This window comes from Wyeomyia smithii, chromosome 2 (assembly GCF_029784165.1).
Source record: "Wyeomyia smithii strain HCP4-BCI-WySm-NY-G18 chromosome 2, ASM2978416v1, whole genome shotgun sequence".
NCBI classification, from domain to species: Eukaryota; Metazoa; Arthropoda; class Insecta; order Diptera; family Culicidae; genus Wyeomyia; species Wyeomyia smithii.
In genome coordinates this window covers 210,610,869-210,624,091 of record NC_073695.1, presented here as the reverse complement: position 1 = coordinate 210,624,091, position 13,223 = coordinate 210,610,869, and the positions used below count along the sequence as shown (strand labels likewise).

The 13,223-nt window shown below is 39.7% G+C and overlaps 1 pseudogene; it reads right to left on the bottom strand.

Moving 5' to 3' along the window:
• Window positions 1–45: 45 nt before the first annotated feature.
• On the bottom strand, window positions 46–2,072 carry LOC129720383 (maltase 1-like; annotated as a pseudogene).
• Between the last annotated feature and the right edge of the window lie 11,151 nt (window positions 2,073–13,223).

The window sequence follows — 13,223 nt, the reverse complement described above, 5'->3', positions numbered from 1 at the left end:
TTGTGAGGTAACAACTGTTGTAAAACCATTGCATTGTAACGTGGCCAAGCTCTAATGATCAAGTGTCAGGTGATGCAATATATTTGCTAAAAATTGGTTAAACACTTTTTTTTCGATTTATTTCAACAAAAAATAAAAATGCCGTCTCTCGAAACTCTTTCTATTATTTCAGAACAATTTTTAACTTTCTAGCCAGGTTTCACAAATAGATTTATGTAGATGTTCCACTGGTGCAACCCGTGCAACCAGAACAAATGATTCATTCGGTAGAAGCAGTATATCATTGGTTGCCATAGCGCCCCTGGAAAAAAATAATAAACAGTTACAATCGATCTACTCTAGCAAAAACACACAACACACCCTCGAACGTGATGCGACGAAGTGCCGACCACTTCAAATCTCAGCTCGGAAGGCAACGATTGTGCAAGATTACTAGCATCGATTACTTCAATACTGCTTCCCAGATTAGCCAAGGTGATGTAAGTGTTGGATCCAGCTAATTCACGGACGATCGCCAATACATAATCCTTAACAGCATACGCTTTAACCGAACCTAGATGAAATGTTTCCCCCTCACGAAGTTTCATCATTGCTTTATAAACCTTCAAGTGACTTTTTGTCATATTCTCCTCCACCTTAACATTTACTGTTCGAAAGTCTGGTCCCACCGGTAGCCAAGTTGTAGCTCCGTTGGTAAATCCAGCCATCGGCGAATCATCCCATTAGAACGGCGTTCGGCATGGATCTCTAGAAGCTTCGGCAAAATCTTCCTCCCCGGCGTTGCACGCCCTCGGATCTACAGTATCTTCCCAAGAGATAAAAACATCCGTCATACCGATTTCCTCCCCTTGATACGTAACTGTGGCACCTGGCAAACTGAGCATAACCATATTCATCAGGTCGATCCATTCTACTCCGAGTCGCGTACCCAGTCGTGGCCGATCATGGTTACCCATCTGAAAGAAACGTCCAGTAATTAACCTTAGAATCTTATCCTACAAAAATTTACCAACCACCCAATTAGCAGCTCCACCAGCCGGAACAATCGCCATCCACGAGTTGATCAATGTTACAAAATCCGATGCTTTAGAGTTTCGATCAATATCGGTAATCAGACGAAAATTGAACGGCATATGTGATCCTAATCGGCGCGTCAGATGAAGCGTAGTAATCTTTCAGAACATCGTAGCTAGAATAACTTTCCGTCATGAGAACGATCGTCTCTCCACCGTGCTCGTTCTTCTGTTGATCAACTAATTCGCGGCACCGGTAGATCATATCCAGCGTTTCCGGTTGATTTCGTATGTATATGTGGTCATGATAGTCAAAGCTTTCCGGGTCATCGGTTAGTCCACTTAAAGGCTCATTGGGATACCTCAACCTCAAACAAACTGGTAGTGGCATCAATCCGGAAACCACTTATTCCCTTGCCTATCCAAAATCGCAGAACATCTTTCATTTCCTCAACAACCTTAGGATTTCGGTAGTTTATTGTTTATTTCGGTAGTTGAGTAATATTGCCGACGTATGTCACTCCACTGCCAGGCACTGCCGCAAAATTCCGCAACCCAATTGGATGGTGGAAGATTCCGTCCACCGGCTGGATTTGGTAATCCGTCGTCCCACATGTAGTATTCTTCATATCCCGATTCCCTTTTCTCCGATTTGATGAACCATTCGTGCTTGTTGCTGGTATGATTCGGCACAAAATCCAGTATAACTTGTAAGCCCAAGCGATTCGCCTCTGCCATCAAGGAATCAAAATCCGACATAGTTCCATACTCAGGCTGAATCTCCCGGTAGTCAGAAATATCGTACCCAAAATCGACCATCGGTGATTTGTTTATCGGTGACATCCAAAAGCTGCGTATGCCAATCTCCTTCAGATAGGAAAGCTTGGATGTTATTCCTTTCAAATCACCAATACCATCTCCGTCGCTATCCTTGAATGAACGAGGATATATTTGATAGAATCCTGCTTTTTGCCACCATTCTAACCTGGTCGAATTGGCATAAGCCGTGATGGCGAGCTGCAGTTCTGTAGCTGCTACTACGAACCCGCACTTAAGCATTACTGAAAACTTTTACGAATACAGCCGGCTTCGAGTGCGGAAGCTTTCTTTTATAGTCTCTTCATCTGAAGTAGGTAGTTCACCAAGGTTTGAAGATAACGACGTAGGTACTTCAAACTGTATGAAGCGCCATATTATACAAATAAGAATTGTTTTCGTTTTCAGCGGGAGGGGGATTAGCAGTTTTGTAGTTGTCATCACTAAGGTAAACACACACTTATATTTCGAGATATAATGAATTTTCTTACCTAGAATGACCACATGTTCTGATTTACCTCAAGGTTTATGAGTTTAAGGTAGCGTACGATTAAATCGAGTAAAATAAACTATGGTAGGTTGTGCTTGAAAATGGCTTCCCAACAAAACTGATCATGTTATTGGTTGTATAATAGTTTTTTTTTGTAAGATTTAGACCACTGTGACCATTATTTTGATCTAATAGTGTCATATAGTTAAAAAAAAGAAATGTAAAAGCGTTAGTTGAATGGGTTCCATTGCACTCTGTGATGTTTCAAAGATTTGATCCAATCCAACAAAAATATGAGATTCCCACTGAAACCAAACCACTTTATTAGGGATCTGCATAGCCGCAAGGTTACAGAACCCGCTTTGGCGGATATTCGTGGGTAGGCTTCAAAATGGTCACGGTAGAACCACTTTTCACTGTGATAATCGTCTTATTTCTCCTCTGACGATGGCAAGACTCGCTGCCTAAATACATTCTTGAACAAACATGTCAAACTAGTACTCGCTACGGCGAGGTTTTTTGTCTAACGTATTTTGATATTTTTCCTAGAAATGAGAATTACGCAAGTTGTGTGTGGTAATTTTGGAAATTACCTATATCATTGATCTTGTAATAATATTTCTCAACATAAATAGAACGAAGTAGACAGAAATAGGCCAAAATAACATCGCCAAACGAATGACAGTGTGCATCTCTTTGATGCGCGAGTGTCAAATGACCAACCTGTCTTTCGCGTGAAAGGTAACGTTTGTAATACATTTACGAGCGACAGCCTTTTGTGTTGGACACTTAAAAAGAAAATGTAGTACGTTACGTATTCTTTTGATTTACGTGTTAAGTGATGGCCATACACTACTCTACGTTATTAGAGTCCATCTATACATTACGTGAACAGTTTGGAAGGGTGGGTTAGCATAAAGGCAAAAATTCACGGCCTATATGGCCAATTCTAACTGCTAAGTGTTTAATATCTTCTCTCGCGGGTGTACTTTGTAAACACCTGTTATTACACAACCGATATTACATGTGAGAATTCTTGGGAAAATCGTGTGTCCATCTTTCCCTACCTTAGTGTGTCCCGATATGGCTGTAAATTTTTCAAAGGATCGTAGCTCTTTATCGGAACATTGAATATCTGCTGGATTTTCACTAGAAAACCGAGGAAAGACTAATTAAAAACATTACTAACTAATGAAAACACATAAGTTTCACGAGTTTTCCACTATTTTCCGTGGAACGAAAGTTACATCAAATAGCTGTGGGAGATCGATCGAGATAGCCAAATAAATACACAAACAAGGGTAATGAACATCCAAAAAGAAAAATCGATTTATATATATTTTATAATCACTCAAGAAATAATTAGAGTGTAGCCAAATTCATGCAACATATATACATCTTGAAATTTGTTTGACTTGTGTTGTGTGTAGATCGGAATGATCGTTTGAAAGCGGAGTCGAGAAAACCTATTCTTTCGACGAAGTTTGCAGCGCATGGACGCGTTTGGAATGTGAAAAAAAAAATCACCACAATGGCGCAGTTGCTCCCAGAAGGTAAGAAAAAATCTCGAACTTGAAATTCGGTGAATAGTGAAAGAAAAGTGATTGAATGATTCGAAGATCCTTGATGGTTACTGTAGACACAAAATTCGTGATTGAATTTCCGTAAAAGAGTGGTCGCCATTTCGATTGCGCGGGGAGGGAAGTGATTGTAACTGTTTTGAGTTTAATGGAGGTAATGTTCAGCTATTTTCTGATTTCAAATTCCCGCGGAAGAGCGGATTGGCACACTTCTGACTACGACGTAGCAATGGGCGAGATCAATCCGTTTTTTGCAGAATCAATTCTCGCAGGTCGATTATTCGATGTTTAAAATCAATGTCTTTTGTGCGATCTCTTGCTGAATCGATTCTTTACAAACAAATTTGACAATAAACGAGGTCGATCCGATTTTCAGCGGTATCGATATTTTTAGGTCAATTATTCTATTTCTAGAATCGATCTTTCAAATATTGAATAATCGATTTAGGCGAAACGATTTTTTTACGAAAGTTGCTTAATGAAAGGTTGGTAAGCAATAATAAACCCTCGAAATGGCGGTAAGCAAATAAAAAAAAGGCGACGGAAGGGAGGCAAGCAAAAAAAAAAACCGACGGAAGGGCGATAAGCAAAAAAAAACGACGGAAGGGCGGTAGGCAACAAGAAAAACCGACGGAAGGGCGGTAAGCAAAAAAACACCGACGGAAGGGCGGTAAGCGAAAAAACCCGACGGAAGGGCGGTAAGCAAAAAAAACAGTTGTAAGGACGGCAAAAAAAACATACCGACGAAGCGGTAGAAAAAAAACCGACGGAAGGGCGGTAGGCAATAAAAAACCGACAAAAGGGCGCTAAGCGAAAAAAAAAACCGACGGAAGGGCGATAGGCAATATAAAAAACGACGGAAGGGCGGTAAGCAAGAAGAAAAGCCGACGAAAGGGCGGTAGGTAAAAAAACACGAGAGGGCGATAGGCTAATAAAAAAAAATTACGGAAGGGCGGAAAGCAAAAAAAAAAACTATTGGAAGGATGGCAAAAAAATTGACGAAAGTGCCCTAGCAAAAAATAAAACGACGAAAGGGTGGTAGGCAAACACAAAAAAAATAACGTAAGAGCGGTTAGCAAAAAAATCGTTGGAAGGACGGCAAAAAAAACGACGAACGGGCAATACAAAAAAACCAACGGAAGAGCGGTAAGCAAAAAAAGCGATGGAAGGGCAGTAGGCAATAAAATAAAACCGACGGAAGGGCGATGCGCAGAAAAAAAAACTGTTGGAACGACTGCTAAAAAAATTGACGAAAGGGCGGTAAGCAAAAAAAAAAAACGATGAAAGGACGGTAGGCAAAAAATAAACCGACGGAAAGGCGGTAGGTAAAAAAATTGACGGAAGGGCGTTAAGCAAAAAAAACCGTTGGAAGGACGACAAAAAAATCCGACAGAGGGCGGTAGGCAATAAAAAAAACGACAGAAGGGCGGTAGGCAATAAAAAAACGGAAGGAAGGGCGGTAGGCAATAAAAAAAAAGGAAGGGCGGTAAGCAAGAAAAATAACCGACGGAAGGGCGGTAGATAAAAAAAAACGAGTGGGCGATAGGCAAAAAAAAACTGCGGAAGGGCGGCAAGCAAAAAAGAAAACTGATTAAAGGATGGCAAAAAAAAAATTGACGAAAGTGCCCTAACAAAAATAAAACGGCGAAAGGGCGGTAGGCATAAAAAAACTGACGGAAGAGCGGTAAGCAAAAAAAAACGTTGGAAGTACAGCAAAAAGAAAACCGATGAAAGGACGGTAGGCAAAAAACCTGTCGGAAGGGCGGTAAGCAAAACAAAAAAGCGACGAAAGGGCAGTAGGCAATAAAAAAACGACGGAAGGGCGATAGGCAAGAGAGAAAAACAACGGAAGGACGGTGCGCAGAACAAAAACTGTTGGAAGGACGGCTAAAAAAACCGACGGAAGGGCAGGGAGGCAAAAAAAGAACGACGGAAGAGCGGTACGCAAAAAAAACGACGGAAGGGCGGTTAGCAAAAAAAGCTATAAGAAGGCCGGTAAGCAAAAAAAAACAGACTGAAATTACCGCAAAAAAAGTACCGAAGAAGGGGCGGATTTGCGTTACGCAACTAGCGATTGCACCCTGGTCCGGATTTGGGTGTTGAAGTCTAAGGACAGATATTTCAGGCAGATATTGTGAAATAACTTCAAGATACGCTGGAAGGTAACGAGCAAACACAAAAGGATTTCACTTGATTTTCCCGTCTGTTATGCTTTCGAGTGGTGGTGTGCATGTCTGGTCTAGGGCAAGGAGGTCCCGGAACATTTTCCCCGTTGACCGCTCGTAGCCTTAAGATTACAGAGCTCGCTTCGACAGCAAAGGTCATGAGTTCGAATTGAAGATAATCAGATTGTTCGGTGTTAAAGAGACTTTTACGCATGGGTTTGTTCTCAGATCCCCCGCAAATAAATGTGAAATAAAACGCAATGAGAGAGCGACGATTGCCGAGTAAAATAGAAAAAAAAAAGATTACAATATTTTGTTTAGTTTTGGTGAATTTTCAAATAGAAAAAACATTCGAAAATGCATTCGAAATACTCTGTTGTCGCAAATAACTACTGTATATAAAAGCCTTTAGCAGAACTCATCGAATTAATGAACTATGTAAATGCAATAAATTTGTAATTTAATATGTAATTTAGTATGATTCAATTTATACTTGAAAATTATAAAAAAAACGAAACGAAACAACAAAGCGGAGACAAAACCAATCGACTTCCGATAAATTTAAGATTGTTTGGGGCTTCAAATGGAACAAAAAAAACTTTGTTCTGGCTTTTTGCTATCAAGTTTCTTTTTTCCATATAACGATTCACCACCCTAATATATATAGACCTACAGATTAAACAACAACAAGGTACAATGACGTCAAATTGATGAACAAAATTTTCATATTAAAAGTGTTTATAATCTGTATAACGAATTTGAAATATCTGTACTAGTTTGTATTCCGTATTTTATTCTTACACCATTACTTTCTGATGAAATGTCATCGGGATAGTAGTTGCAAAGATCGATACGCGACACTGAAGTAACGAAAAAAATCTTGGAATGTGAAAAAAAAATCACCACAATAGCGTGTTCAAGAAAATATTTTAACTTGTTGAAAGGGGTTAAGTGGGGTAAACCGACCTATAGAGTTTATATTCCCTGAATCGTCCAAATCACAAAAAGCTCAAAAATTTCTGCTAGACTTGATAAATTTTTCTAGAAATCTGTGTTATTAATCTACATTAATAGTACAAACGTAGATTTTATCACCGAGCACGGTAAAATAAATTACCGAAACTTCAACAGCTGTGATCTCGGTAATACATCAATAGACCGAGATTTTGTGAAAGCAAAAATCAAAAACCTGTCAGCTTTAACGAGATTCTCGGTAATGTTCAACTGTCAAAATATTACGAGAACTTTGGTAAAATTTACGGAGGTATGTATTTTGCGATTTTTGTTCGTCAGATAACCCAGAATATGATTAAAACGATTAAATATTCAAATTAATTTATTGATTACTAAGTCCACTTATTCAACTAAACACAGGATAGTTAAAACTTGGAGAGTTGTATTGCTTCCAGGAAATAAAGTAACATCTATCACTCTGCAACTTCCATCCTGCGAAGCGAGTTGGCAAATTAATCGTTTTCTTTAAATAATCATTCCAGCTAAAAAACGAGATCTGAGAGAAAATAGTCTATACTCACTAAATATTTTAGGTAATCTGAACATTGCAGAATTCTCCATAATAATAATCAGCCGCAAAACCTAATCTTTTCCTTTCTGCACCGAAACACGAAAAAAACTGTTAGTGAAGCACTCGTTATTTTGACAGTTCAGTTTTCCGGAATCTCTGTAAGAGTTTTTTTTTGTCGGACGAAATCTCGGTTTACTCGGAACGGTGAACTCGGTAATTTTCTAGTTTACGGATTTTTTCGGTAAAAAAATTACGGTATTCCGGTAAACACGTTCGGTTTCCGATTTCCCATTAATTTTCTTACCGAACAACGGTAAACTAAAATGTTTTTAAGTAGTTCGGTTTTTTTTGTATTCTCGCTTATTTTCCGTCGGTCTATTTCCGCCACTGTTGTGGCCAATCACCGACGCCCAGGGAGGCGACTCCACACCCAGGACCCTAACTCACGACCCGTTTATTAACGGACCGGCGCCAACGGCTTTACTTCCTCATGCGATGGAAGGCGTGATCCCAGAGATTTTTCGCCTCAGAAAATCTCCCGGTGTCGGCTAGGATTGAATCCAGACCAGTTGGGTTGGTTGTGAGTGGATCACGCCACCTCACAACCATCAACACCTATGTCGGCGGTGGGATTCGAACCCAGGCGTCGAGCGTGGTTGGCGGAGACGTTACCAACCACACTTGGCCCCCGCTCAAGTTCGGTATTTTGCTTTACAGAGAAAACATTACGCAGTTAAGTGTGTACTTCAAAACGCATGGTTATAGGAAATGGCAAAGTGGTTTCATGACGAGAATAATCCGTTTTTCTTCAAAATTCTGGCATTTTTATGGGTTTCTCTTCTTGGAATAGCTAGGAAAACAATCTGAATATAGCGTTTTGTAAAGTCACTCAAAAGCTTCGATTTTATGCAATGACAATAATTGCTGATTTATCAGAGGTTTACCTTCACAAGCACTGAGGAAACTACCCATGCAGCATCAATCATAGTAACCCATGAGTTAGCAGAAAAAAATTACAGCTCTATCAGTCGAACTCTAACCGTGATGGCGAAAAAAATGAAGCTACCACATACATAAGACATACGTAACACTGACGTTTTTTTCTGGTACATGTTGCCCCAAAGTACTCCGTACTTCGTCCTGTCAAATTGCTCGATAAATAATGAACAAAATGAATTTTCTTTTTCTTGGATTTATCGAGCCCCAAAAAAATCCCATAAGGAACTGTCGAAAAGTTATTTACAATATCATTGCAGCATTTCCCGAGCAGGACAAGACAAATGCAGGGCTGCACAGGTACACTGCCTTAAAAAACAATTCAAACAGTTATTTTATTCACAGTGTGGTACCATTCGAGTAGTTCATTTTGTACCAACTTTTTTGAAATATTTCTTCCTGAGTGTTACGTATGTCTTATGTATGTGTTGCCACTATTGGCCAACAATCAGGTTATCGAAAGAAACCCTGGTTCCGGACGACCGACGACCCTGGACGACAAAAGCTCCAAAGGATGCTGAAGACAATGACCGAGGGATTTCCATCCTAACTGGTGTCTTTGAAACAATTATTTGTATGATTGACCCGCATAATCTCAAATTACCAAACTTATGAAAAGTTTACGCTCTTATAATAAATTTGAATAAAAAGCATCGAACAAGGTAACATTATCGACATAACGATTATTGAACGACTACACTATTTCGTGTTTCTTCAAGCTAGGCTGACCAGATTTTCTCGGGATAAAAACGGGATAAATGGGTTCAGGAAACGGGACACATGATAAATTTGATTTTTGAAAATTTTTACCAACCAAAGTATACAAACAATTATTTATTGCTTTGGAAACTTGCTCGATCTTGAAGAGTGTGATTTTTTGCAATGAGTTCCTAAAATTTGTCACAAGATGATCGAGATTTTGACTAACAATTATCATGGTCTCAACTTTCAATCGCGACTTTTTCATCAGTTCACGATAGGGGATGTCCTTCCAGTGGGGCGGTACTGTCAGGAAGCCTCAAAACGTATTCAGTAGTATTAGAAAAATCCTGGCTGATTGGAATCTTATTTTCCATTGAGGAAAATTTCAATGCGGAGCTCTATTTAAGATTTTTTCAAGGAGTATCCGAAAACGGTACAAAATGGCAAAAAGACAATAGGCAAATAGTCGAAATAACATTACGTCTGGTCAGCCTACTTCAAGCACTTGAAGTAAGTCATTTCTTTATTTTTATGTCCATCCGATTAATTCAAACTTATTCATAAATTTTGTAATTCCTGGGACCACTCAACGTATTCCTTGATTATTTTTCTAGAAAGTTGATTGAAAAATCATGTTTCTTCGGTATCTATAATTATCGAGGCACGGTACTGGACCTGAGCTAGTAAAGCTGCTCATCACGTGTATGAAAACTTTGGATTAGCTTACCATCTTTCATGTACAACAATCCAGTAGCTTCCGTTTTGTATAGATCCATATCAGCACCGGCTACGTCTCTGCGGTCGTTAGAGTAAAGAAGGAGATTGTGAGGGAGGAGGTGTCAGGTCGTTGTTGTCGAATACTGAGTTTGCCTCTGCATCTCCATTACTGCGACGGAAAGGTAGGGCTTGGTCACCGTGGTAAGTGACGAACGAACAATGTTGCGCGCGAAGTTAACTCATTACGACCGGACAAAGCCTACTCCGATTCGCAACACGCCTAGATAAAAGCAACGGGTGAGTAGTATCTGACTAAATGGTCAGACCGGAACCGAGTTTTTATCTAAGTCTCTGCGACTGCGGTGAAAAAAGAGGGTTTTGTTGTCATGTCTCCGTGGTAATTGACGGAATATGAACGATGTTACGCGCGCAGCTAGCTCATTAAAAATACGAACGAACGATTCAAACACTATGATCCTCTACGGATGACGCACGCAAAAATTATCTACCACCCGATGCATCTAAGTATCTATATCAATTTTTATTAGTAATCCTGAATACCTTCGAAAACTGCAAACGCATCTAAGTAAACGTGGTTCTTTGAAAGGTATACATCGCGTAGTCATTAGATTAATTACATATGATATTTATCGACTGAACGAAATCTACTTCGGTTTGCTCCATGCTGAAACAGAACCAATGAGTGAGCAATTTCCGGCTAAACGGCCACCTCGCAAAGTCACCACACTCCGAAACCTCAAAGCAGGTATTAGACGAAGCAAATATTTGCTATTTTTGGTACGGATTTTATTTTGTGCAAATAAAATTCGTAAGAAGAAGTAGCAAATATTTGCTTCGTGTAATGTCCGCTTTAGTTGAGTAAAACTCACCAGGGCCGAAGACGCGTTTAGACGCAGAAATTTCAATATAATTAAGTAAAATTAAGCTACACTTAAACAGCTAAATTTGCCCAAAAGCTAAGAAAGTCATAAAACAATAGCATAAAATTGGGTTGTTTACCTACTCACAGATTTCCGGTTTTCATATATCAGCTAAAAGAGTGTAATTTTCTGAGCAAGACGTGATGTTTTTAAAATTTTATATCATTGGTTGATTTTTAAATGAAGAATAAAAATCTCTCTAAATCGCTACAATGACAGTTTATATATGGTCATTGTAGCGATTTCAAGCAGTTTTAATTCGCGATTTAAAAATTGAATGACAACGATAGAAATTTTTTGAAAATCACGTATTGGTTAGAAAATGCAGCTCTTTCAGATGATATAAAAACCTGATATAGCTAAACAACCCAATTGGGTAAAATGTCCATGGTAGGCTAAACGATAAGATACTTGTCACAGGAATGTTCAAATATTTATGATACCTCACTAACAGGGTGACCCAAAATTTCCGGTCACACAGGAAAATCTCAATATTTCAAAGAATAAGAAGAAAATCTGAATCTGGCTTTCATAGATTTATTCAGTAACTCATAAAAATACTTCACATACTATATCTCGGAATTACACCACCTTTCTCTGATCGAACCAGCTTCAGACGTCTCGGAAAGTCGTCGCAAGCGGCGCGCACGTGCTCCATCGGCATCTCGTCCCAGATTTTCGTGATAACTCGCTTGAATTGCTCCAAATTTGTTATTTTATAGTCGTTCAGCTTCGACATCATGTATCCCCACACGAAATAATCCAGTGGATTCAGATCCGGAGACGACGGAGGCCATTCATTCTTCGAAATGAAATCGGTCAAGTTTTCCTCACACCACGCCTAAACAACCTTTGCGGTGTGGGATGGAGCGCCATCTTGCTGGAAGCAGTAGTAATCGTCTTCAAACAATAGTTCAGCTTGAGGCAGAACATTTTTATTCAAAACCGTGTCCAGGTAGTACGCTGCGTTGATTTTGACCCCTTTATCGATAAAAATAAAAGGAAATTTACCTCTCTTGCAAATGGCTCCCCAAACCATCACTGACGTCTTATTTTGGAACCGGGAAACGTTCAGCTTGACCGCAGGAGCTTGCTGGAGGCTCAAACTCCAAACTCGATTATTTTGGCGATTGACTGTTTGCTCCAAAACGAACAGCTCCTCGTCCGAAAAAATAATCTCGTCATCTGCGTGCCAACCGAGCAACTCTCGCGACCGTTGGTACCTCTTGTCCTTTGTAGCTTTGATAACCCCATGAACCACCTGTTTTTTGTACGGTGTAAGTTTTAAATCCTTGCGTAGAAGCAGGCGGATTGATTCTTAGTTAGCTTCCGTGTAGATTGGGCGGGATTCCGGCGAATCCGGTCTCGTATAATCTTTTTCAGCCTTGGAGTTCTCACAGATGTTGGTCGTCCAGGTCATGCCTTGTCCTCGGTGCCTCCGGTCTCTAGGTACCAATTTATGGTCCGGTACACGAATTTCCGGTTGATTCCGAGCGATTTTAGGTGTTTGAATAAGTGTTCGGGTTTGTACCCTTTCACATATTCAGCGATAACAGCTGCTCTTAACTCTGCCATGGCTCACAACTCAATGTAAACAAACTGCACAGAAACGAAACTCTGCCACTTTGGGCAGCAAAGTTAACCCTACCATTTGATGGCACCAGAGAGATACAACGTGTAGGCTACAGGCGACCCCAAAAAAGTGTGACCGGACTTTTTTGTCACCGTGTATAAGGGTAAACAGCACAATTCTATATATTCGAGTATAGACTCTAATAAACTGTAGAAAAAACCATCAGTTGGTTTCAAAGCGGCCAACTGAAAATACCGTGTGCATAAAATATGTAACACAATCCAATCCATTTCCCAGACATACATTTTCCCACCGCGCACGATGCCACGCGAAAATGAAATGTAAAACAAAACACAGCTAGAAGTCCAGCGAGAGACTCCCAAAATGAACCTCTCCAAAGCCGCGGTAACAAGTAGCACAAAAAAAGTGTCGAAAGTAGAAAATACTACAAGGTATACAGCCCTAGGGGTTGTATGAAATGGTGTAGTCGTTATTGTAAAACTAACGATGCATGAATACATGAAAATTTTACACTTGTAGTAGTTGCGAAAATTCTCATAACTCTTATCTTCAAGCATCTATAGTTCTGAAAAGAACCGATTTCATAATCTTCAGTTAGAAATTCGTGCTACAGAACGCTGATAATCGCACCATCGATAGCTTTGAATATTTTGCTTGATCGCGCATAATAAAGTTTGCTCTCCG